General features: G+C 39.5%; 1 protein-coding gene across 1 annotated transcript in view; it reads left to right on the forward strand.

The window, feature by feature from the left end:
* The window catches only part of b3gat1b (beta-1,3-glucuronyltransferase 1 (glucuronosyltransferase P) b), a 78,237-nt gene that overhangs the window by 31,923 nt on the left and 24,662 nt on the right, over window positions 1–21,652 (forward strand). Inside the window, exon 2 of the mRNA XM_066709467.1 lies at window positions 9,445–9,655. The gene's annotated coding sequence lies outside the window, so the exon portion shown is untranslated. The remainder of the gene's footprint in view (window positions 1–9,444; window positions 9,656–21,652) is intronic.

The raw sequence follows: 21,652 nt of genomic DNA on the forward strand, positions 1-21,652 counted from the left end.
TAGGACCTTCGTGGCCTAGACATTGCCTCAAATCAATTCATGCAGGATTCTTTTTACACAGCTTTCGCAGATTTAGTGAAGTTGAAAATAGTCTTTAAATCACACTTCTTTGTTGTGTGTGTCAGTCAGAGGCTTCTTTTGGGGCTGATTTTCTCAGGTTATAAGGAAAGAAAATGCACCAAAAGCTTCATTTTTTAGAGTTTGCTTTTCTCTCATCGCCAAGTGTGTGTTTCCCTTGTCAGCTAAGCAGCAATTTTATGAAATGTATGCAAGAATTAGATGCAGCGAGAGGAAAGGTGCACTTTAGGGCAGAATGCACTTTCGGTGTCAGTAATTGCGTGTCTGTGTGTTTTTCTGTTTAACAAAGAAGCATGAAAACATGTCAAAAAGCATAGGAGATAGAGACTGTGGAAACAGGGAAAAAAAAAATAGGCACAGAAGCTTGAATTTTTACAGCCCCACCATGGTGACAGCCTGCTTAGGAATTGTGAAAAGCCATCTTCTGTCTCCACTTCATATGGAAGACTTCTGTTAGCCACCATCGCCTCGCTGCTAGTGACGCCTCTTTTGACTATAGCAGTGATGATAATGGTGGTTTGCAGCGAGTGCTGATTATGGGTGTTGCAAAATCCTGATTAGGTTCTATTTACTGGGGCGGAAAAAAACGGGGGAAAAGAGGTACAAGATAAATGTTATGCTATTGTTCATTTCACTGTATCAATAGCCCTCTCAGTCTGCTCAGCTGTTAGATGAATATTTATCACACACAGGCATTCTCCCTTCCATGGTGCCAATGTTTTTTTATTAGCTTTTGGGGTTTTTGAGGGGCTACTGGGGCAAACTCAGAACTGGCACTGGTGTCTCTTGCTAGTTTTATCTCGTATGGGCCTGTTACGGTGATGCCATCCCTCTCCAAACATAGCAAAGTCAGTATGCAAATCCCCCGTGTCATGGATCGGTCTTTTGGCGAACCAAGTTGGGAAAAGCCTGATGTTTTAGTAATTCAGTACACCAGGAAAATTGTGTTATTTTTCATTTAAAGTTCAACAAACCCAGAAGGCTTAAGGATAAGTTAAGAAACCCAAATGGATTATTTTTTTTTAGCTCTACAGGGTTTAGTTTAAAATTCTAAGGTTTCATCCTTTCTTTTAAGAACATATATTGTAGCAGAGCAGCTTTGTGAATCCTACTTTTGTGTTTTTTTTTCTCCATTTCAGTGAATCTCCGGTAAACGTCTGCATATTCAAAAGTGCTTTTCTCCTGAACATTCAGAAGAAGCTCCCCGCAGCAAATGAGAAGGTACTTATCGCACCAGCCAGTGAGCAGTGACAGCTTCTATACATTACGGTCCGTGTTTTCCGAGTGATTAAGTTGGGGGCTATCTTCAGCTGAACACTGACAAGTGCGCACGCAGCGTTTAAGAAGGAGAGCTGCTTGGGCAAACACAGGTTTTGTTCGATTTCGTGTTTCTCATCTCATTCGCATTATTTAAGCGGCATTTAAAAAAAAAAAATCTCCCTTTTTGTTAACTCAACTCTAATATCCCTGAGCGGTTTTAATTATGCAGCATTCCACAGGAAGCACGCTAATTATGCAGAGGCAGAAGGTGCATTACCTCTTTAGACAGTCGGTTAGCTTAGAGCAATGGCATGGTGGTCTAATTCAAATCTTTTCTTTTCTCTTAGTTTTTCAATATCAAAGGATTATTATTATTATTTTAAAGTAGTTTTCTTGTTTACTTGTTTGCCTGGCTAATTTTTTTCCCAAGATTTTTAATATGAAATTTGTTTGTGTGCTGTTTCAGAGGTAATATTTACCTCCCAGCTGCAATAGGTTAATTCAAAAACATGGCTGTGGGACATGTTGAAATGTGTTGCACTTCTCAAAGGGTTTATGTTTCCTTTTAAGATTTTAATAATTACTTACACCACACCACATCAGACTCTTTCCAATGTATTGTTTTGATACATGGTCTAAAAGCCATGCAAAGCACTACAGGAGTGAAATGAAAACGACTGCATCCTTTCCTTTCAAACTGGGTTTAATCTTCCCGTCACAATGGGGGAAACAACAATCTGAATTTGCTTGTGCAAAAGAGAAACATCTAAACCCAAGTCACGAAACATCCCTCTCTGAATTAGAAGATAAATAAGCAGAACAGATCAAACATCATAACACCCATGAACGAGTCCTCGCAGATACAGCAGATTAAGCGGCTTCTTGAATGAAGTGAGAAAAGCACAGGAAAAAGTCCACAAGGGCACTTTTTAAAAGCCAAAGTGCTGCACAGTCAGGCAAAAGATACTGCTCTTCACCAGAGGCTGTGAAAAGCGGCGAAGGGAGAGGGGTAAAGTGAAGGAACGATAATTCCCATTGGAAATGTGATAAAGCGAGCAGGGGAACACATACACAGGGAGGGTCGAAAAGCACTGTGGAACAGGGAAGCCGTCTGCAGCTGCAAGGGGAATTCGAAGACTGCTCTTTGACGGACAGGGGATATAGGTCAGAATACGTATTGGAATTAGGAACACAGATCCTCAGAAGTGAAGTTAAGAATTCACAAAGGAAAGGCAAACATTACCGAGGAACAGGTGAAAAATTACATACTTTAAGTTACAATATACAGGCATTGGCTTTAAGATGAACATCTGATCCAGGCTGGGGAATCTAGGTCTCCTCCAAAGCCTGTCAACACGTTCCGAGACTTAGAAGCATGTTTTTTTTTTGTCAGGCCTCAGCTCTGTGGCTTTCCGCATTCAGACCGTGTTCAGCCCAGGGCACAGCAAGGACAGGTAAAAAAAGGTAAAAAAGACAGTGATTATTATAGTGACGTTGCTCACAGAAAAAACACGTGATTATTCTCTGCATTCTAATGGAATTCATGTAATCTTATCCACAAAAATGGGCAAGGCATGAAAAATGAGGGCCACAAAATGTCACAATTATCAATAGAAAAAAAAGAAGAGAGAACTAAAAGGATATTTTTGTGCGCTGTTATGAGCCCTGCATGCTTGCGTGCATGTGTGCATGTGACTTGACAAATCCTTTCAGACTGGATGCTAAACTTCACAGTCAAACTTTTGAATGTACTCTTGAATAGGTTAGTGAACTAAAGCGGTGCAACTGTTACAATTGTGCTTGACTGCATGATTCATCCTGGATATTTACATCTCATTGGAGATGATTTAAAAAGACAACAAAAATCTAGTGCAACAACATTGTGCTTCATGTTAAAGCTACATTACCTGAGATATGGCATGGCTTCCAATATTTTTCAATGTCTTTATTAGTAGTAGTCATCGTTCTATTAATCCAATGATCCTGTCTTTTTTTTTTTATTAAAATAGAGAATTAAATCTACCTGTTAGGTAACCCTTCTATACATCAGTTCCAAAATATTATGAAGAGCTCTTATACTGACCAAGCAGCATAGCAATACATGCAGTATTATTTTAACTTCACGCATCTTGTGCCTACGCATATTTTCACAAAATTGCATTACCTCTTATAACCCCTTTAGACACACTGTTAGCATTTATGTCATATAGAAGTGCTGTACACAATTGTACATGCAGTGACCGAAGAGGATAATCTCAAAATGCCCAGTACCCAGTGTCTTACATCAGAACTCTACATTTAATGAAACCTGATACGGATCCAACTGTTGTGCAATAAGTAGTTTTATTTGCTTCCCTACAGTAGAAGCATTCCCTGTGACAGATTTCATTTTAGCCAAGGGAAGTTGCAGACTCCCACCCAAGGTAAAAGAGAAAGAGAAAGCAGGCCGATTTAAACTATTCAAAGGTAGGGATAATTAGGGCTGCTTACTACTCACCTCTGGCTGGGTTTGTTGTTGCGTTTCCCTGCCTGGGGTTTCGTGTCTGTGTGCGGAAAGCAAATATCATTTTACAGCAGAGAACAGGGTCTCAGCGGTCGAGCCTGGGTCTGAGGTGAGGAGATAATGTTGCCACAACCTTGGCTCGACCTTTTCTCAAGTAGCTGGCAAACTTGACACCCCCAGAGGTCGGATAAACTGAGCCAGAAACAGGTGTTGGTGTCTTATTGTAACGCACTCTTACAATTTTTTATATTTATTGATTGATCGATTCCCATTATCCTAAAATGCTTTTTTCAAAACGGTCATTTCCACACTGTCCTCGTCAGCTGGCTGCCAATCCCAATTTAACATCTAATAAAGGAAGTGTCCAGGTCTGCCCAGTGGCCGATCTTCCCTAAGGTGCGTGATGTTTTCAGTTTGTTTTTATTACTTACAGATTACACGGGGGGGGGGGGGGGGGGATTTCAATAGGAAGCAGAACCATATTGATCCGAAAATACCCTCACTTTGGAACCATACTGTGTACAAAAGAAAATATGAGGACAATATGTTCCTACAACCTGGAACAGCAACATCATTCAGGGTTTTTATACTTCGCATCTTGTTTTTTATCTTGTTGTGTTGCACAATGCTATAACCATTAACGCCTAATGTATCTGATCATCTGTTCCAGTACCACCCTGATTGTAATAGCATGTGTATTCACTATCTTATAACACTTGTAATAGCAAAGTCCTGCTCTGCTTGTAATAACACAATGTTTTATTTTTTTGTCATTGCAGAAGCATTCTCTGTGGTGTACAGTCTGGGTATTTATTTATTCATTGTTCAAAGGCAGTTTCAAATGACTGGGTTGTATTCAAGGCTTGACTGAGTAACTTTCAAATCAAGGGCTCAGTTTTGACTCCAATTGCTGTTGCTTGCAGAACTCTTTCAGCCAAAGTTAAATAGACTTTTTAAAATTTGATCAAACCCCAGATTCTGCAGGAAGAAATGCTTGGAACAGGAAAAATATTTGGTATATTTTGAAGGACACTTCTGGATTTCTGTTTCTAAATAAACATTGCCACACTCATGCTCCAGACCACTCCGCCCTGACCCACACATTTAAAGGATAAAATTAATTACCACAGGGACACAACAAAGTGCAAACGTCTGCTAATGCTCCTTGCCTCCACACTGCCTACACAAACCCCCCGACCACAGACAGTCAGGGCTGTGTGGGCCGCAGCTCCGTTCCACAGTTCAGCGCCGGCTCTGGTGAGAAGAGACCGAATCCACAGCTGTTCCGCTTTGTCACTTCTGGAACTGCAAACGATAACGAGATTGGCCGGTTCCAAGCTGCCGCACCGAATGCCGTGTCTGGTGCTTCGATGCCCAACCTAACCTAACCCGAGCGCTTTGCACAGTTAGAATGGCGCACTGGAGGCCACACAACAACATAACAACAACATCCTTTATAACCACAGACGACGTAGCATGCACACACATCCCCGTGGTGATTTCTTATGTTTGCATTCCCTCCGAGTGTTGCTCACGTGAACTTGAAATGTGTTTTGTAATGTGACGTGATGAAAGGAGAAGTAGCTGAGTTTGGTGCTGCAAAAGAGGGAATTATTTGTAATTGCTAACTTGATAACTAAGAAGTAGGCGCTAAATCCCATAATATCAGTTTGCTCTTTGCATGGTTTGCTCTTACATTGCATTTCATCTCATGACAAATTACAGCCACCATATAATTTCTACTTATTGGGTCACTGGTGTGGAAAACTGGTATATTTTGCCAATACAGTTATTTATCATAAGCAGTGTACATTAAAACATCAGGAAGAATACATACAGCTGAATATAAACCCACTTTTTCTATTCTCTATGCAGCGTGCATGCCACTAACACAGGCACTTTCTGATGAACAGCAGCGTGCATAATAGGCACACACTACCCTGCCATGTTGTGAAATCTTTCAAGAGGTCTGGATGCAGTTCTGCAATCGGTCAGCTGTGAGCAACACCACCTGCAAGACAGATGACCTCCCTGCATCTGTAACCTCTCTTCTGTTCTCATTTTCTCCAACGCTGCCCAGTCCTGGAGCTCAGCATCCCCCTTGTGGAAAATACCCACAGACACAGGCAGGCGCATTCAAGTGAGGAGAGAAGAAGTCGCCGGCAATTAAATAATGGTGCCGCGTGTCTGCGGAGTCTCTCTCTCCCGCTGCCGCTGCTCCCCTTGATTTATGAGAGTGTTAATGGAGTGAGGATTGATAGGCGTTCAGAGGGACAGTTGATTCATTTTTCCATCGGTGAATGATCAATACTTATCCGCTGGTCCCTCCAGTGCCTTCTCTGAGGGTCAGCAGTCCCCTATCAATCGCCTCTCTGCCCTCTCTGCTGCCATTTAGCTCTGCCTGTCACCAGGTCCCCTCCCACCCCCTAAGAAAAGAACACTGCCGCTAAATGTAAAAAAGAACAGCAGCCCTGAATTCAGATTTTGTATATTAAAGTAACTGTAGTTTTCACATCGTCATCTAAAATACTTTGTGTTGAGTTAACAGCAAATGCTACACAGAAAAAAAAATCTGACAGAGAAAGGGAAATTAAATAAGGCCCTAGATATGATGACAAATGATTTGTATTATATTTCTGAATAATGTTTTATATCTATATATACCAAAGGGTAGTTCAAATGAGTTCACCAAAGCAGGATTTGCTTTTATTTTTTAAAAAGGTAAGCTGTGTTTGCTTGGCTTTCTAAAATAATTAATCTGAGGTTGTTGTGTTTATTTTTGTTTTTGTTTCCTGACAAAGCTTAGGTTGTATAATGGCATTACAGTACGAGAATAGGATCACTATAGAAATAAACCTAAAGAGCACAAAGCAGCTATAAGACACATTTAACAGAAAACACACAAGACCTTTTTGGGGGTGGAGATGAATTAGTTACTTAGCGGAGGTGCACTGTTTGTTTAAAAAACACAAATAGATGTTTTTGGATGCCAAACAGTCCCCTGAGGATGGGCTGCAGAGAAACTTGTTATCTTGTTATCAACTTGCAGATGTGTTATATACTATGCTGTCAGAAGAGTATTTGGGTTGGAGTTGATTGTTTTGCAGAGTTATATTCACATGGCCTCTCTTTTCTTTTCATTCTCCTAGCTGGAAGAACAGATAAGATATATACATTTTAAAATGTGCACGGCTGCTATAGGGTATAATGTGCTTAATTGGATGAGCACAATTTTTGCATTGTACAATTCCATACCATTGATATTTGCTTGGTTAATAATACTTTTCTTCTGATGAAAGTCTTATCTTTCTGTTTATTTTATTTTTATTTTGGAATTAAATACTACTTGGATTCGTAATATGGTCATTCAACATCTACATCTTGAATGCACTCCAGTACTGTTACTTAATAGTTTACTGGAATTTTTTGTATTTATCTATTTTGGTATGTTTAACAGTTGGTGCAGGTTGAGCTGATCTAGCAATCTGTCTAAAAAAACCTGACACAGTTGGTTGAATGTTTGTTCGTTTATTTCTGGCAAAAAAAGGTATAAATCAACAAACAAACGAATCTGTTTGGGATGAACATGCCTTTGATGTAAAAGCCAGGGGTTTAATTAAACACAAACAGATTTCCAATTAAAATAACATTTTGGAGTTTGCTAAATGATAGGATTGACCTTTGTCTTTCCTATTTTCAAATTAAATCCGGTACTTTGCATTTTAATATAGTATTTTGAGAATTCACAAGGACATAAAATCAGAAGCAATTCATGTCTTTCACTTCAAGAGCTATCTTTAAATTGGCTTCTATCGACATATTTTACTCTTTTGGGGAAAGGTCAATCTAAATATTCAGTAATTGAATAACTTCTTGTAGCATAACTTGTATAATGGTTTCTGCTGAAGATTGGATTGTTTTTCTTATTCCTGTCAAATAACCCCCTTTCTCCAAGAAACACAATTAAGATTGCAATCTGGAATTTAGGATTTTGCCTTTGAATGTAGAAATGGAAATCTCTTTGTTGTGCAGGCTTGAAAGATATATGCCACAGCTGTAATTTTGTCATGATTTACAGCAAAAGATAATGGGCTCAAATCAAGTGCCAAAGCATTTTTGTCATTAAAAGGACCGTTCTAATTCTCTGAGATGGAAGCATCTGGATTGGCCTTTATGTGAAATAATAATCGGTTTGAACAGACATTCTCATTAGGGCTGCTTTATTTCCATACATATCAGTGAACGACTGAAAATCCTTGTTAAGATATTCTTGTGGGGTGTAGAGAAATGTACAGCACATTACAACATTAAGAGGTTTATTTTCTAATATACAGAATATAGACGGATAGATATTTTTGTTTTCTTTTTTCACTCCCAGTTCCCTTGTCTGGTTTCAGGCTATCAATAGCAGTCCAGACTTGACCAGTACAATTTATTAGAGAATTATAAAATGCATAGGAATTCAATACACACTGAAGCCTGCAGTAAGTTCTCAATGTGTATTATATTTCACTTGATGAGGATTTAAAAGCCTTGATGAAAAAATAACAACACAGCAACACTGCAAAATTGGTACTGGAAACTTTCAAAGCTTTCAAAGAGATGGATAAATGTATTAGAGAGTTCCAAACCAGTGCTCCCACAAAATTTTTTCCCTAATGCTCTTGTGCCGATCATTTGTATTGTGCATTGCCTTTCACAATGCAGCTGTTGTCCTTAAGGCAACACATAAAGCTGTGCTAAAGGGCCACTAAATAATAAATGTATAGGAGATGTGCTGCACACCCAGGGCCTGGTTTTCTAAAGTTGTTAAATTATTAACTCATGATTAAGACCAGCGGTTTGAATTCATTTTATTACTTTGTAGTTTGTCAAGTTAATATAATCTATGGGAGCTATTTTGAAGCCTTTTGAGTGAGAAGAGAAGCTATGCGCATGTTACAGTAAGTCTTACACAGATACTGGCCATATTATTATTATTAAATACTTTACCAACTGCAAATTCATTGACCAGAGTCCAGCTGTTTAAGAGTAACTACAACTGTTGGTAAATAACATGATTGTGAGAATATTGATTATTACTCACAACATATCATTAACAATAGGGATGTACGTGTGGGCACGTATAAAATGCTGTGCTGGACATTTCATTGCGGCATTATATGCTTTGGGAGGTTTAATAACCAATTAATGCATAAATAAATTAATAGATCAATATATCAATAAAAAAAGTTACATAAAAGGACCCAACAGCATTTTTAAGTGAACAAGGTTTTATCACTGGCATGCAACTCATCCAGCAAATGAAAGTTAACTGGGGTCCCACAGATTCCATTGTGACTGCAGCACTTTTGATATTAAGAGGCTAAAAAAGAAAATGTAATTGATAGACTTGCCTTGCAGGCAATTTTTTCAAGTCAGGTTTTGTTGTGGATTTTCCACACAGAGTACTGTGATGTTCAATTACAAACAGGAAGAGTTTTTTCTAATGTTCTTCAGTGCCGTTTCTACAATGAAACCCATTGTTCTGAACTAAGAAGCTCTGTTCTTACACAATAATGACTTTTGGGGGGTTGTCATCTTTACTTTGTTTGTGTCTTTAGGGGTTGTTCCTGGAGATGCATACTGTCAGAGGAGCTGATGTCCCCAGAAAATCTTCCAGGCCCAAGGAACCCTGAATATTGCCTCAGATCTCTCAGATCAAGTTGACGTCTGAAGTTAAAATCACCAGGGTGTGGAGGATCTTAAACACACACAGACAGATCAGAAACTGAGCTGGAAAGTCAACCTACTTCAAAAAACAACACGGCACTTGTAAGTAGTGAGTTAAAAGATACTACACATTTGAACCAGGCTTGGGAAATGTTCCACTGCTCAAAGTTTCTAAACACTCGGGAATCAGTATCATATTCAGATAGCACACAAGGTTTGCAGGTATTAAGATGGCTTTTGCATTGTCCTGGCTGGATGCTCAATGTGTTCTTGTCTTTGCCAAGCACATGCACCTGATGTTCAATGTATAGCTGTATTTAAGGGGTGATCATACTAGTAGATCTTGGCATTTCCAAGGCAATTGTCTTTTTTTTGCCATGAGGAAAAAAAGTTTTGACAATTTAAAGAATACCTAAGAGTTTATAGTCCTCTATCCTGCAGTTTTTCTGAATGAGTGTGACCATAAAGTTTGTGTAAGCAAGAAGAAACAGTTTCCATACTAACTTTAAGGAAGAAGAAGAAGACAAAGACGAAGAAGAAGAAGACGAAGAAGAAGAAGAAGACGAAGAAGAAGAAGAAGAAATCCTTTATATATCTGATCATATTTCCCTCAATTATTGCATTTCCATTTTAAGAAGTGCCTTAATGATAAAATCCATAATATAAGTGTTGCACATCCTCATAGGATTGTTAGATTAGAAACACAATGAATCCAGGATCTAACAACACCTTATGGTGAAGTTCACATACACACTCAACATCTTTATGATGTATTCTATGAAAACAACAAGATCTAATTTTGTCGCATGTGTGACTGCAGCTGTTCTAGACACGGATACATGGAAAACTATGTTTTATTGAAGCCAAATCAAGATCATTCCCGTAGTTTACAGTTGTTACACAAGTCTGAACTCACGCACTGGGATATTTGCGCTACTGTGGTGCAAAGCTTCCCAGCTGTTTCTGTGGGTTCTGCCCTTACTGCTGCAGACCACTTAAAACTGAAGGACAGCGATCACAAAGAGATATAGAGCCAAGTGGAGGAGCGCTGTGACAGATCTCTTCATTTCAAGTATCTTGGAGCCCAGAGAGCCGGATATTATTAGCACTGGCCTCCTTGGGGTAGAAGGGGGGGGTGTGGGGTGGATTACTGAAGAGCAGATGCCCCTGATGGAAGGAGATGTAAAATGCACTACAGAGGCAGTGCAGGAGTAAAAGAGCAGCAAAATAGGCAGATGAAATTGCTCTTGGGTGCTTGTGTCTCCTGCGAAAAGAAAAAAAACAGTCTCTCTAATAAAAGCCCCCAGCCAGAAACATTCTGCATCCCTCTCTCTCTTCATCAGAGAGCAAAGACAAAGCAGAGCGAAGGCCGGTCGGCTCTGCAGTTAGACTTCCGCACGTCAGTCTTTGTTACGGATGTCTCTGAGGTCTCATCGGGGGAGAGGAAAGGCTAGCAAGAGGCTCTCATGGGCATCAAAGTGGTGTTTTTTGATGGGGGGATTTGGGAGGGAGGGATTGTGTTTGACAAAGATTTCAAAGTCAAGATTTCTCCTGAAACCTTTAGCGCCTTCTTTTTTTTTCGTATGTAAACCATTGCCAACAAGACATGGAAACTACAAATCCATGAAATAATTATTGGTAGATGGTAGAAAGAAGGTATTGAAAGTTAAGATAAAGTACAGTAGATTTACCGAATCCTCACCTGCACACTCTTGTTAAAGTCTTTCAGCAACTCAAGTTCAACTCTCAAGTAACTGAGATATAAATCTAAACCTTCCGCTGTTGTATAACGTTTAACCCTTCATCACTTTGTACATCTTTGGAGGCACTCATGATCTTATGACCTTGAGTTGCTTAGCACACTGAAAACAAGCAAATTTGCAGGATTAAATGTCAGGTTGTAAACAGTTGCAAACAGCCCTTTCACACTTTTTCAAAAGGAGACAATATGCAAACACCCCTTGACTGCTTTTGAGGGGGATTCACAAAAACATGTACCTAGGGACTTCGAGTGCAAAAACATGGAGAGACAGAACACACGTAAAAATAGGCCAGAGCTAGTGTCCCTGCTGTCTGCGGAGCCAGCCTGCTGGTGAGCGTGCGACACGGGGGATCCGAGCCTGATCGCTCCAGCTCTTTATTAATGCCACCCACCGCGGTGATCAATCTGGAGTCGGGGGTCTGTCTTTTGTGGCTCTCAGACCCTAATGTGCTCCGTCAGGCAGAAACGCAACAGCTGCTCACAGCGATGTCTGATAAATTACAATTTTCACTTCGCCCGCATCCCCCAATCAATCTCCCGTCATAACACAAAACAAACGCATGCATAAATAAATAAATAAATAAGCAAACAAATTGCGATTTACACTGCATAATAGGTGACTGACATGTAAAGATGGGCTTGTTTCGAGGGCACGCGCATTCAACGCGTGGAGCGACAACAGAAATCTGAAGCGTCTATCGCATATACGAGGACAGTAGGACGAATCTGTCACATGTTTCTGTGAGTCGTATCACATGTTAAATTAACTGTACAACTCTACTGTCTTGACCTTCGGGTTCTCACTCCGGTGCTTCATCAGAAAGCCACAAGGGAAGGCAATCTGTGTAGACGGGCCTTGCAGCTACTGTCACTGAATATGTGAAATCGTAATCAGTGAGACTGTCAGGAGAGTGCTAACAGAATAGAAAAGTTAAAAATCTACTCCAGCATGATCAAATTTCAGGACAAAATAACTACTAACAGTTGCAATCCTTCAGTGTCCGCTTCTCGACTTTAATGGGTTGCAAACCGAGTCCTGATTCAAATCAGTTAGAATTATGGAAACCTCATTAAAAATACAAATTGGGAAAGATGAGGTGAAACACAGGGTTTTAATAGGATAGATATGCCTTCGGAATTGATCACAGATGGTTTTATATTGAGAACTTCACTCAGGCGTGTTATAATTCAACCTTCTCACTCCCAGGCAAACTTTACAATACCTGAATGTTTACGCTTTCAGCAATAACAATGACAATAATTGCTGCCGATAAGACATCTGCTCATCTTAGAGACGGGCGAGTTTTGGATACTGGGAAACAGTGGATGGTGGCATTTCAGTTTATTTGAAGCGGTTATTTTTGCTCATTCAGTGCTCCACATTAAAATGGAAATAAATGATTTAGCTAGTGTACGCACGGAACACATCTGTTCTTTCTGCGTGTCTGAAAACATAAATGCTAGAACTTGAGATCTTTCATGTTTCCCATCAAAGAATCTAAAGCACAAACTGTTGACAAGCAGAAAGCACTCATGAACCTTTATGAGCTTTGTGAAATAGTTGTCATTTGCCTTCAGTCTTTTGCCTTGAGTTGTGCTGGGAATCTGTCTCTTTACTAGCTTATCTGTTTATGAGCATGTTTTTTTAAATGTATATATGTTTTCCTGATAGTTTTTAATTTAGCCTCTAAGAAATATAGTATACAACTGAAATTTTCCAACCAAAGTTGCATGAAGGTGTTTTGTTAGGACACCATGTATGTTATCAGTTAGTAAGTTAGTAAGCACTTATTCCTATGCCAAGCTTAACAAAAGAAAGTGTACAATTGTGAAATGTAGACAAGCTTCCGACTTATTAAGGTTCCTCGATTTCTCTCTCAATAAGGTGTCATCCCAAGTATTCATTAGAAGATGGGACCCAACTTTTTTTGAACAGCAAAAAGGAGAGTTGCTGTCTTTGCTTTTTTTTCCTCTCTCTTTCTTTCTTTGTTTCTTTCTTTTTTAAATTCAAGTCCTCAGATATGGTATGGACCTGTCATTAGTTATCAAGTTTAAAATGATGGTGCTTCAGTTTTCTATATCCTGCATCTCAGTGCAACATTTTAATGATTCTGTCTGTTCGTGTGTTGCATTACGCTTTATATCACAAGCATCGTGGTAAACAAGTTAATATTTAAATGTTCATTGCAGTGTTGTGCAAATCCTTTCATCATCCCCCTTTTTTTTCCTTTAACAAAACTTTGTTTTCAAGGGCATAAGTGTAATTCAGTCATGGTCCAAATATAGGTCTTTACATTTATATTATATAACTTGCAAATACAAACACACACTCTCATACACATACATACATACAAATGACACAAGATCCCCCAGAACCACGGATGAGAACCACCGTTTTAAAATATAGCATAAGTTAAGGATGTTGGGTTGCATACATTAATTTAAGGTCTGGCAATGACAGGATGCTTTTCTGGTTCTGTAGTAAAACAGCTAAAGAGAATTACCAACAGCAGATGCAAAGGAAATTCTTATATGGCATCAAATAAAAGTAAAGCAATTGTCAATTCCTGCTGCACAAAATGTACCTGTTCAATTAATAAGCCCAGAATATATAAACTGTGTAAATAAATGGAAGCAATGCCTAGCAATTTCTCTTCAGAGAAACATAGAAAGGCAGCCACACTGCTATAAGACACAGGCCTATAACATCAATCTGTTTCCATGCAATCTGGTTGCCAAGCCCTGGAGACGGGAAGGATGTTGTTCCATACTGAAGCGGATGCTTTCTTTGCAGGTGTGAATTAAGGGGTGACAATAACTCACATTCGCGTAAAGTGCACGTTCAACCAACTGGTTCATGTTAAAATCAAGAACTTGTCATGTGCAACTATATTCTTACCTGTGCAAGTTTATGTGGATGTGGAGCAAGCATACAATAGGCTGTAATGCTTAGAAGAAAATGATGACTTCAATAGTAAATATATATAATACTACAGTTAAAAAATATAAATGCATTGGAATTATTATATTCTAAGTAGTAGTAGTAGTAGTAGTAGAAGAAGTAATAGTAGTAGCAAATATATATTATTGAAACAATTATAAAAAATACTCTTATAGCATATTAAAGATACACACCGAAATAGAAATGCAGACAGATTTATAAAGTGAGGGCATGAGGTTGTTCCCTTTGGAAGGTAAATAAGGACATTTCTATATATAAAGTTAACAAGAAAAAACTCCACTGAGAGCAAAATCTATTAGTCTGTCATGTATTCAAATGTATATTTAATAAGAGTGTACCACCATTTCTCTATGAATGAATCTGTGAATAGTAGATGTGTGTATGTGTGTATCAAAGCAGCATACAGATGCATTATAATCCGCAAGAGGCATGTAATCAGGTGGGAGGGCTGGGAGAGTCTCATGGGATGCCACTTTCAGAAATAACCAATCAGATAAGAGTGTGAGCTCCTTTACGTGAGCAATCAGGAAACCCTTTTTATTTATGACCCCTTGTCTCAATATACTAATTAGAAGATCAAGTGACAACAGTTTCACAATTCCCTCCACCCCTATCCCCACCCTGTCTATTTACCATTAAACACCTCAATGCCACCCAAGGATGTTGCCTTTAAAGCTTAATTGGACAGATTTGCTTTGATTTTACTCCATCAAGTAGGTGCTCAGCAGCATCTCCGTTTCCCCTGGAGTGTTTAGCAGCCTGCTTCCCTGCCCAGAAAGGAGGGTTTCACATTGTTGCCTGTGTTCAATTGCGCAAAATGTCACTTGGGTCTTAGTGCACGGCTCACAAGTCGCGCCTGGGAATGAATAACTGCATCTGGATGAGCTACTTGACAGAGAACAACAGCAATGCGATCACACAATAATGAGATGCACTGTAAAGCGGGGTCGATCCGGCACATCTGAGCCTCTTCATTGTGTTTCTAAGAATGGAACATGCAAGTTCTGGAACTGCAAAAGTGTTCGAGCATAACCATTCCAAAGAGGCGTTTGAAATTCGGCCAAGGAGCATGCATCACACTTCTGCGCTGAAACTACTTCAGTTTCTCTATGGATTAGTGGCAAAAGATGTTCCTTTCAAGCTCAGTGATCACGCTGCGTGCGTTACACATTGTTTCACGGATGGGAATGTTCAGTCCAACTTGTTGTTCAGGTCAATACAAATGCGCTTTTTGGACTCTATACAAATCAAGTAAACAAAGCATTGTTTCAATAAGATCCACTTAAATTTACCTTTATTTTATTTTACCTGAATCCTGATCATTTGAAAGCCATAGTTGCTGCTGAACAAAAAGAAAGATTTGCCCAATTACACTGTCCAATTGTTGCGATTATGAAGAAGGTTACTGCTGGTAAAAAGTCAACGATGCACACATGGTTTTCAAACACAAATGTCACAGATTGAAGAACACACAAATTGTGCTATGTACATCATTCTGCATTTCATTGTTTGTTTATTAATTTTGTGCCGTAAAGTATGTCGTTCTAGTTTAAATTTGTGACCCTGTGAGGTCATGCACATTGTGACATGAATAGGCCCTGTTATTTAGCAGGGTGGATGAAACCAAAGCACGTGGCATACAATAATCCTTCTCACAATCAATCTTGAGCCGTACTCCTCACACCTAGCTTTTGACGCCCCACTTTTAAAAGACTGCTATTCTTCTCTCTCAAAGTTTTATTTTAATGATCTTTTTTGTATGTTTCGTTACTGGGCCACTGCGAAAGACAAAGACAATTTGACACTCTGCTGCTGCTTAAATAAATGAGCGCTGCCTTTTAAGGAGTCAGTGCTCAAATCTTATCTTCTTCGGTGGCACCAAATGAAAACAGACCTCCGCTACAGCGCTTCAAAGTGGAAGGTGCTAAATGAAGACTAATAAGCTAATGCATCATAGCTTTTTTTTTTTTTTTACCAAGGGATGGGTGTCAAAATCACTAGTGTTCCACATTACAAAAAAATAAGAAAAAAATTAGAACTGCTCCCCAAAAGCAAGGGGAGCAAAAAGTCTTTACTGTTTTTATTTCAATGCATCGTCTCACATTTCCTTCAATGAACTTAAGAAAGACCATTCTTTTAATCCTATTTTTGGTGTTGTACTATATTCTCATCCAACATGTAGACCCCATGGGTTAAAAAAAACAACAACGTAAAACTGAAAGGCTTTGTGTTTTGTATGTTTTTATTTAGAGATTAGATCATTGAATAAGGGGTGTGTGTGTTGGGGTCAGAGGCTATTTATTGCTTTATTATACTGCAGATAAACTGCTGAGCATTGCAAATTAGAAGAAAACAAAATGAGCAGAATTAATTTCACTGACTGCAACAAAATGGGAAACATAACACAATAACAGAAACGCTTAGGAGCGAAATCATTATGAAGATCCCAGCCAATGAACTGAGAAGAAAAGAAAAAGCAATACATAGAAAATATATAGTGTATATACATTTAAATGTCACTAGAGTATCTGGGCAATTCAATCTCTATATGCAGTCTGATTTAGCTTTTAATAATAAACTAAATAAGAAACATGTACAAGGTGTGTACACACACACAATATAGGTTTCAGGTGTAGCTCTCTTGAAATGCATTGCTTGCCACCTTTCATATTACGCTCCGATATGTCATGTTTTGTTGCTTTTCATCTACTGCTTGCAGAGTTAGCATCATGAATATAAACATTTAATATCAGTTAGCGCTCAGCTTAACGGTATGCTGTTGACGAAAGCGTTTATGCTGTGCAAAAGTGAGTGGTGACTGTGTGCGTACGCAGGCAGCCACTTTTGAGGACACTGCCAGGGAACAGGGTTAGCGAGGATAATAAATGCGGTTTGTGGTGTATTCATTTTCTTCAGAATGCAAATCTCCACTACGTACTTCGCCTCGCCTTCCCACATAGCAGAACTGCCCAACCTCAGCTCCCCAGATCCATTCCATTCCCTTGCAAAGGTTTTGTTCCATCTAATCCTACATTGTTTAAGGCCCTGATTAAATCAAAACTGCGACCTAGCCCCCGATCGCGAATTATAAAACCCAGTAATTGATGTCGGCTTTTTGTTTGCCGGAGGCTTCTTGCTTCTATCCAATTTGTTGGTAATTTTCGTCTGGGACGTGGGTCAACTTTTGAATTAATTTGCGGGCTAAGCGATTTTTTTTTGAGAGAGAGAGAGAGAGACATGAAAGATATGGAGATAAAGCCCCCTTCCTGCTCAGATGGGTGAGATGATATCTAGCATCTTGTAACTGAGAGCACTGGTTGTCGTAATTAACCTAAAAAAAGTGATTAACCTGGGCTGTATCAGGGTCTGATTAAGATTTATGTAGATCACAATATTTATATATATTTTTAAATAACTCATTCATGTATTCTTGTTCAGTAATGTTGTTGTCATACTGATCCTTTATAGCAGTAATTATGGATTTTTCTTTTGTGCATTTTAGCAGTTTAGCTAAACACGGACTAGACTGTTCTCCAAATTCAAAGTGCTTTTGTTAAGTGCAAGCATGCAGAAATTCAGTTCTTGATTATATGAAATGATTTAATTAAAGTTTACTTCAATTTACAGACCAAAAACCATGATAGTCTAATTATTTCACTATATTTTCAAGGATTTCACTTTATCTTTTTATTTTCTTCCGTACTCTGCAGATAAATACGTAATGATCGTGCCCCTAAGTAGTGCCAGTGTGGTTTCCCATCACAAAGTGGGCGAACAGTCACGGGTTTTGTTAAACTGTATATATTAAGACCATTCTTTAGGAGAAAGAAAGTATTAAATCCAGGATCAGATAAAGAGATATTACATCCCTATCTAGTAGGCTTATGGTGGGTAATATTAATTGATAGAGTGAAACTAACTGGAGCATAAAAACTTTACAAAAAGCGCTGCTGATTAATCTGAAGTGTCAGAAAACTGTGATTAGGTTTCTATAAGAGTTATAGAAATTCAGAACAAAAAGCTTCTCTTTACCTTTTCTGCTAGCCCTTAATGACCATCATGGCAGAGTTAAAAACAGAGTCCTGCAGGTAGACATGAATGAGCTTGGTAATTAGCATAGCCATTAATAAAAGTACTGCTGCAAACCGCTTGATTCCTTAGGCAGCCTTCCTGCTACTTGTTCAAAGCAGTTGACAGCACATCAAAAGAATAAATCATGTTCTTTAAGTAGAGCAGCTTATCATGCTATTCAAAAGCAGACTTGCAGCCCACTAATTAGTAAACATGAAATGGAACAGATTTCTGGAATTTAATTTTTGCCAGAACCCATTCATGCGGCACCTTATGCCAGCGTGACATTACAGTGAGCTTTGCGTCTGTAGTCAAGGTGTGACTCGCTGTTTGCCTTTTCGGATGGCTTACAGGTATGTTTTATTCTTCCACAGAACCCATCAAGCTGTACCAACAAGAACCAAACCCCTTCCTCAGGCAACAGTGAGCTTTGAATGCATAACGTGATGATGAAATCATGTGTAGCATTCAGACATCATGTTTTTAAGGACAATGCTGGATATTGCGGGCTTTTACCAATTTATCTCATTTTCTTTGGTTTGTGTTAAGATCCCTGTGAGGACCGCAGCACTTCATAAAGCTCAGAGTGGTTTGATTTCTGGTCGTTTGATACCCTTCATGAAATCAATTTTGATACGCTGTCCCCCACCACCCTCTACTGCATCCAACATGATGTGAATAAAGACACCAATAAAGCTGAGGAAAAACAACATAACACATACAACCCTCCCTGCAACAGAAACTTATTCCACAGTTATATCAATTGTCCAGCTGGGAAATGTTTATGAAGTCTTCATTGCTGCCACATGCACATTACAGTAACAGATTTAAAAAAGTCACAGCACAGATCGTCTTTTAAATATGCAGGAAAACGCGTCCCCTCCCAATTGCTTTTCCTGCTTTATTGTATACCTGCAGTTGCCAAGTCTCCTCATATCTATTCAAAGATAAAAACGTAGCTTTCCTGCACCCAGCAAGGAAGGCTGTGCATCTTAGACGAGCAGATTTAATTCAGGGTTGGAGTTCATACCATTGATTTTTAGAGTAGGTAAAAAGACACACTGAAGACTTAATAATATCTGTTGTGAGCAAACAGCTTTGTGTGACATCACATAATTAGGCAATCCGTATGGTAGCCCAATATGAACCATTTTGTACTAATAAAATAATATGCAATAATATCTGCTTCTTTGGTATTGCCATATTCACATATAGACCTATACTTCCTGGCACCTTCATAAATCATTGTCATAAATAGCTGCTCATTTATCAAAATAACAACCACACAAAAGTGACGAAGGCTGTGACGAATCAGCCAAAACTGGGGTCAAAGTGGCCCCCACATTCCTCTCACTCCTTGGGCATCAAAAGGCACATTCGTCACTTTGCTTCCCTTTACTCAGAATCTCAGCATCCCTCTCCCCCAATTCTGAGAGGTGCGGTGCTTCCCTCCGCCGACATATTCCCCTCAGTTTAATTATTAATGATCAAATGCATAATTGCGTTTTGTTTTGGCACAGGTCTACAGCTGACATCTCTGAACTTGGGAGAATTTGTTTTGTCGAGATAGCTCTTTTCCTGCGCTTTCCAGCAGTTTTCCTCATTAAGGAATGCAATGCACCCCCCCAATGTTGCAGAATACAACAAAGAACATATGTTCCATGCATTTTATAATGAGTAGAAATTAGAAATTAAACCCTATGGAGTAAAACTGTTTTTTTATTTTTTGGCAAAGGAATTTCTCAGTAACATGCCTTAAACAACCACATGTTATGCATTCATTACTGTTATTGTAATGACTCAATTTCTATAAAAAGACACTGTGAACATCTATAGCTGCCTATGACTCGTCATAGCTTTGTGTGGTTGAGCTCCTCTGAGCTGCCACAATTATAACCCAGTGCCAGAGCTTTGTGTTCTGAGCACCCAGGAGTTATATGACCTTTCTGAGAGCGGCTACATGACTGAAAACAGTGGGTGGAAGGTCTTGTTATTATCTGACTCCCTACTAATGGAAATCTCTCCCAAATTACATTAGAAGGTCTGAATGTCTTATCTCTTTGAGCTGACCTTGAGGGCAATCTATAAATCTAGATTGCATTGTACTCTGTTGTTTAGTACAAACTAATCCATGACTATCTATCATGTCTTGATCAATATAGAAACCAAGTCATACCTGTGGACAACACTTGTGGTAGCCTTTGTTTGTTTGTCTAGAGCCACAACACACCAGGATATTGGGACCATAGTGTCTCACACTTTCAAGAGCTGCCAAAAAGTCCCTTAAGAAAACCTATTGATTTGTTCCCCTATACGGTTGGCACCCACGGAGATTGCAAATGGGAGGCAATGCCGGCAAAGCCCCGCTGCTTCTAATTACGTGTCAATCGATCTCTACAGTATCACAAATATCGAGTGCAACTTGGAAGAGTATGGCACATGGGTTCACAGTTTATCGCGAATACGAACTCCATAAAAGAAGGGGGCTCTTACGACCGTGGAAAGCCACAACAAACAACTGGCTGTGGAGGAAACGTCGTCGTAAAAGTGCACTGAAATTCATGGAAATGGTACAGCTGTCTCATTAAACAATGCGCTCTTTGTCCGAGTTGAAAGATAACCGCAGTCTCTGAAGAGGTGAGGATTGTACCTCATGTTTTCATAGAATAACTTTAACTGAACAAGAAGTGCTACTTGGATTTCTTTTGAAATATCTAGTTGCACTGTGGGTTTGGAGTGCCTCAGCACAAATTGTGAGGTGTAGTTCAGCACAGCAGCACGGCGCACACAAGAAATGCACACTGTGCTCAACCGGAGTATACTGACACCAGGTACTACGAGACGTCGCCGACCGTAAACAGCAATACTGGTGCGAGTGTGTGCTGTGGAGGACAGGGAACGATTCAGCACACTACCAGCTGGGCTGCTCTCATTGCAGGGAATCCCACTCTCCAATCCACTGCGTCCTCCCATTCTCCACTGCAGAACTTTAATTTAGGCAAGCAGTTGGCTGCTGCCCTCAAGGGACGTCTCTCTTTCCCTCCCGCAGCTGCCTCAGATACCGGAGGCCTGGTGTAAGGCTTGCACCCAGGGATAAATAACATTTAAAATGGTTGTCAAGCGGCCTCTGTGGCTATCAGCAGAGAATAACCTGAGCTAGGCAAGGGCTTAAATCCTTCATTAGTGCTGAGGTAGCTAGCCTGAGACAGCCGCCTGCTCATCCATCAAGCAAACTGCTTAGTGCAAATGGCTTACTTAACTTTTCTTTTTTCGGTTACTGTCACACCGCCTTGCTGAGTGTGAG

This window comes from Amia ocellicauda, chromosome 1, assembly GCF_036373705.1.
Source record: "Amia ocellicauda isolate fAmiCal2 chromosome 1, fAmiCal2.hap1, whole genome shotgun sequence".
Classification (NCBI taxonomy): domain Eukaryota; kingdom Metazoa; phylum Chordata; class Actinopteri; order Amiiformes; family Amiidae; genus Amia; species Amia ocellicauda.